The sequence below is a fragment of the Cibotium barometz genome, chromosome 42, assembly GCF_041138505.1.
Source record: "Cibotium barometz isolate CiBa-2024 chromosome 42, ASM4113850v1, whole genome shotgun sequence".
NCBI lineage: Eukaryota > Viridiplantae > Streptophyta > Polypodiopsida > Cyatheales > Cibotiaceae > Cibotium > Cibotium barometz.
This window is the reverse complement of record NC_141087.1, coordinates 36,162,295-36,168,751: the sequence shown is the minus strand read 5'-3', so window position 1 is coordinate 36,168,751 and position 6,457 is coordinate 36,162,295.

Below are 6,457 nucleotides of genomic sequence, written 5' to 3'. Positions count from 1 at the left end.
AGATCTTTAATCTCAGCAAAAGAAAAACATTCATGTCATCATCTTCCTGCATAATCTTCGATTCTAGCTCTTTACGAGATTTTTGCCTCGTTACAACCTGCATACAAACCAGCTAGAATATCCCAAGCCTGTTTTGCTGTTTTAGCTGAACGAATATGTGGGGTGATGTTACGTTTGACAGAAAGTGTAATCAAGGCATGAGCCTGCGCATCTTTACCATCCCAACGAGCTTGTTCACAGCAGTGGGTAAAACAGCAGTAACAGTAGAGCTGCTAGAACCTGCAACATCCACAGATCCTACATCCACAGAACCTGGACGTACATCCATACCCTGCACAATGTTCCACACTCCTTTTGCAACCAAAACATGCTGCATCATGTATGCCCAAAGTGGGTAGTTGCTGTCTCCATCCAATTTGTCATCAGCAGCATGCGAAATACATCATTGCTGTTATCAGCCATGGCCACTGACTAAAACTGATGCAAAAGCTACCTGTAATGAAGCAAAGACTGAACAGAGAACAACTTGTGCTATGTAGCGTGGTTCACAATAGAATACGTATGCCTGTTTGTAGAAAATTACACTATCAAAATTTTTGCAAAAAATGATGAAAACACCTGTGCAGAACTTGCAATGCAAAAACGGAGCCCGAAACGACCTCAGATGCAATTCCTGAGAACGCAAAGCCCTATGGGTTGATTTGTAGAGTATAGGGACCTACAAGCGCTCGTGAAAGCTCACCTCAATCGGAGAACGTGAGTCGGAGGGTGTTGGCGGCGTAGCCATGGGAGCCGATGCCTGCTCTGATACCAATTGTTGGAATTAGGGTTGTAGGAAAGCACACCAAGCTTGGAGAAGAAGAAGCAAGAATGCACACCACTCAATAAATTAGATTGTGTCAATGTACAAAAGATAAGTTAGCCCTAGAATGATGAGCGTATATACAAGCCAGGGGAAAAAACCTCCTAAAGAGGGAAAAAATGCCTCGACGGTCCTATGTGTGTTTACACACATCACTGCCTATATATATGGCAACAAAATTCTTCCTACTATGGAAAATAATATGCAACTATCAATTATTCAAGATCAACCTAATGCATCAATGCACAAGTAGTAGCTACAGAGAGGGAGTTAAGGAAGGAATTAAAATTATCTTACCCATAATAAAAGGAGTAGAATACATCCTATTGTGTAACCATTTGGTAGTGATGTGTGAACACACTAGGACCAGCCGAGGTACTTTTTTCCTCGTTAGGAGGTTTTTTTCCTGGTGCTAGTATACACCCATCTTGGGGTATACTTATCATCTTTGTACAACACACATTCATTATCTGTCTATCATCTCATTGTGTGCTTCTTTGAGCTTCTCCATTATGTGTGTGTATGTGTGTATTCCTGAAAACCTGTTTCCAACATTTGGTATCAAAGCACACGCTCCTTGTGCCTCTATCGTCTGCTACCTACCCTTCACCCCTAAGTCACCTATCTTCTTGAATCGAATCCAACGAGCCCTTCTAGGAGAAGAAAGAGGACCTTGAAGTGTGTAATATAGACTAACTTTAGTATCAAAAATGGCAGACAATGATGTATTTTGGATGTTATCTATGATAAGCTTGATGGGACCAACTACCCGTTATGGTCCTATATGATGCATCATGTATTGATATAGCCAAAGGGCTATGGAATGTTGTGGTGGGGCTGGTATTGAGAAACAACCTAGTTTCTCTAATGAACATGATGCAGAAGGCACATCTGTAGACATGGACTCAGTTTGGACTCAGTTTCACACAGGATAGCATAGCTCCTATATGTAGGAACAAACAAAGTAGGATGGAAGAGATGCACAGGCACATGCATTTCTTGCTTTGTCAGCAGCCAAGTGTAGGCCTGCTAAACATGCTTGGGATGCACTTGTGTCATTGTATAGCAGATATGTAATGAAGCACGTGTAGCTTATCTATGCAAGCAATTAGAGTAAGAGCATATGAATGAGGGAGAATTCATAGAAATTTTCCTTACAAAAATCAAGGATTTTAAGGAGCAGTTGGCCAATATTGATAAATTATATCCTAACAGTTCATTGGTGCCTATTACCTTGAATGCATTGCCATACTCGTATTAAAGTTTTGCTACCACCATCAAACTCATGAGATGAAAGGTAATCTAAATGCCTTGAGGTTTAAGGAGTTAGTTTTTGTGCTCTTACAAGAAGAGAAATCTAGGCAAAATAGATTATCATGCTTACAAGAGATTAGGTTTTTTTTTGTTAGTCAACAAAAACAAACAAAGGTAAATCCTTTCCTCAAGGTAGTTACAAGCCAAAATCATAGTCATCGGGCAAGCCTGCGGACAAGGAAGGCAATAAGCCAAAGAAAAAGGGCAAATGCAACTATTATAAGAACTTGGTCACTACATTAATGAGTGCAGGAAGTGGTTGGAGAAGGAGAAAAAGAAAGACTCGGGTATGGCTATAGCTGATGTGTTAACATCTAATGTAGAAAACAGCAAATGTAAACTATGCACATGATGATTGTGCTTTCATTGTGCAATGTTTTGCATAAGGATGTATACATGGATGTTAGATTTACATGTCTGGTATTTTGACAATGGTGCTAGTAAGCACTTTACTTCTCATCACAGTTTGTTCTCATCACTTGAATTTGCTCCACGGGGAAACATTGTTACATGTGCAAACAACTCCTCGTATTATGTAAAAGGAGTTGATAAAATTGTTCTCAGTCCTGTAAATGGTGGAACAATCATACTCTCAGATGTATTATATGTACCAGGGATCAAGAAGAACTTGTTATATGTCTCTGCCCTTACTAAGGCTAGCTTAATGGTTCAGTTTATGGATGAAAGATATATTATTCATGATTGCAGTGATGGAAATATAATTTTTTCTTCTGGTACTTTGTCTCACGGAATTTATAGGCATGATGCATATGAACAATAAAAGCATGCTATATGTACAATTTTTGTTCACGAAGGCAATGGGTGATGCTAAACTATGTCATACATGCTTTGGTCACTTGAACTTTGGCAGTTTGTTACATTTGCATAAGCATGATATGGGATCTACACTGCCACATCTTAAAGCCCCTATCAAAACATGTTTGTGAGAGTTGTATTCTTGGAAAAATGTAGTGGGCACATCATTTATCAAAGATGGTTAAACTAGAGCTATCCAAAAATTACAACTTATACATAGTGATGTATGTGGTCTTATGAGGACACCATCTATTAGGGGGTGCCTCTATTTGTGTCACATTCAATTGATGATTATTCTAGACATACTTGGGTATATCCATTGAAACAAAAATCATAGGTTTTTATGCACTTTAATCACTTTGTTACTATTATTGAAACTGATTCTACATGTAAGATTTATTCTAGACATACTTGGGTATATCCATTGAAACAAAAATCATAGGTTTTTATGCACTTTAAGCACTTTGTTACTATTATTGAAACTGTTTCTACATGTAAGATTTGTATCGAGGGGAGTATATGTCTAAGGAGTTTCATGTATACATGGTTGATCATGGGATAAAACACCAATGTACTATGCTCTATACACCTTAACAAAACAGTGTAGTTTAATGCAAAAATAAGTCTCTCATGGAGATGGCACGTTCATGGTTTCTAGCTAGAAGCAATCATGTGTGCAACATATGCTTTGAATAGGTGTCCTACTACAAAGGCTTCGCATACAATTACATCTTTTGACACTTGGAATGGTAGAAAGCCCTCTAGGACTCACTTATGCATTTTTTGTTGTCTTACATATGTATTTGTGTGTGAGCAACTTTACAGAGAAAGCTTGACGATAAAGCTGTTATTACTGTCTCTATCATCTTGTTACCAAGCGGATTCTTGTGTGTAGAGATGTATTTGTGGAAGATGTGATTCAGCCCTTGCTTTCATGTTAAAAACAGTAAAATGTATGTTCACAAGACATATTTGATACTCTCCTTCCATTGTTCAATGAAGGACACATTGATGTAGAGCATTTGGATACTCAAAGGAATGCTAAAAGTCAGCCCACATAGGTTAAAAATTAGTATGTTTTTTAGCCCACAAATGAACCTATTGATGAGGCAAATGTGGATGACTCAATTGATAAAGAAAGAAGGAAAATTGAGGAGTCAAAAAGTATGTAAAAATATTTGGTGCAAACACTACGTGAGACAACAAATGGGTCACTCCTTTGCCTAGCACAACACGTGTAGGTTCTCATCATGCATCTCATGTTGACACAAGTCATGATATTATTTCTAGTTTATATAATGAAGAGGAACATGTCTCCTTTGACGAAGCAAAGGAATCAGAACAATGGATGAGTACTATGCAATTTGAATATAATGCTTTAATAAAAAAATATACTTAGGAGTTGTCTATGGCAAGAAGGCCATTAGCACGAAATGGGTTTACAAGCTTAAACATAAAGTTGATGGTAGTATAGAGCGATACAAAGCAAGGCTTGTTTGCAAAGGGTTATGCACAAGAAAAAGGGATCGACTATGTGGTGAGATCTTTTCACCCACATATCATATGACTACCATGTGGAGTATCATTGCATTAGTAGCACATAAAGTTTGGAATGTATGTCAATTGGAAATCGAAGCTGCATTTTTGAACAGAGATTTTAAGGAGGTCTATGTATCTCAGCCCAGTGGTTTTATTTAGAAAGGTTAGGAATCAAAAGTATAAAGATTAAAAAAATTCTTTATATGGTCTCAAGCAGATTCCCAGAGCATGGTATGAAAAGATACATGCATACTTGGATGCAAAAGGTTTTTGCAGGAGCCTTATTAATAGTACCCCCTACATTAAGAGGACTAAAGATGAATTTTTGGTCAATGTCATGCTATATGTTGATGACATGCTGTTCACACAGGCCGTGATAATGATCATATTTTAGCTTTTATAGGCTGATTTATAGAGGTCTTTTGAAATGTAAGATCTTGGCCCATTGCACTATTATTTGGGCATTAAGTTTCGGTAGCATAATGATGGCATTGTTATGCTACAATCACAATACATAGAGGCATTGTTGAAGAGGTTCAATCTTGGAGACTATAAAAGTGTTGTTGCACCTATGGAGCCTAGTTTGTGACTTAGTCTTGAAGATGTAGGTAACCTTTTTGATGCTAGCCTGTATCAAGAAGTTGTTGGATGCCTTATCTTCTTGTGTAACACTAGGCTTGACATTCATTATTGTTGAGATATCGAGCTCAACTAGTGCTACAGCAGATACTGATGACCCGCTTGGGTGACAACTTCCGCACTTATGCCACTAGCATGGTTAATGAGATTATGGTTGATATGTCGTCAAGTGGATGACAATCTGTGTGACAGCCTTATGGCATAGTTATAATGCTAGCTCAAATAGTCGAGTTCACACTATAGACTAACCATATTGTATGTTGCTATAGGAGAGTACTTTCTCTTTATGTATATACTCTTATCTTTTAGTTATATGGTTGTAGAGAAGAGTACTTTCTCTTATCTTTTAGTTATATGGTTGTAGAGAAGAGTACTTTCTCTTTATGTATATACTCTTATCTTTTAGTTATATGGTTGTAGAGAAGAGAAGAAGACAGAAGAAATTTCAGCCATCCATGTCTCTCTTGTGTCTTGCACTCTCTTGTGTGTGTGTGTGTGTTTGCTTGCAAGGAACTCAAGCTCTCTCTCTCCCCCACATTCTCTTTATGGCATTAGAGCTCTGGTTCGTATGAGAGCTAAGGAGGTAAGCAAGAGGCAAGAAAAAGCAAGCAAGGAAGCGGTACATGGGTAAAAGCATCATCATCTTTTTCCATTCTTGGTTTAGGTACAACACTCCTCAGTAGCTCCGGGAGCTACACATCTCCGGATGATTGAGGAGCTGTCTTCGTAGGATTGGAGGTGCCTATGTGGTACATAATACTTTGTACTGCATTTAGTAGCCAGAATCATGTTTCAAGCGCGTCTCGGTCTCCGTTCTTCTGTCACTGCAAGGTATTTTTTACAGTTTCAGAAAGTTCTGGTTAAGATTTGTCTTTGGTCAAAATTTGGTTATTGCAGTGCAGCAGTGTAATTTGGGAGTGCAAACAGTGTTTGCACATGTATTGTTGACACACATTGGGTGTATGTACATGTACTTTGGTCACATCTGGTTGACCTACAAGCTGTGTTGAAGTACCGCTGTAGTAGTCAGAGAAGATACTGCTGTGTTATAGGTTACATACAAAAATTGTATGTTGCAGAAAAACATGTTTAACGGAATCAATCAGATTATGAGAAGCTGGATAAGAACAAATTCCATGTTTGGAAGTTTAGAATGACCAATTTCCTTATGGGACTATGTCGAAGGAGATAATGAGAAGCCTCTTGAGTTTTTTAAAGAGAATGCCAAAGGCATTCAAGGATTGGAACTAAGAAGTCATGTATTGGCTTTCAATTAGTGTCACAAAC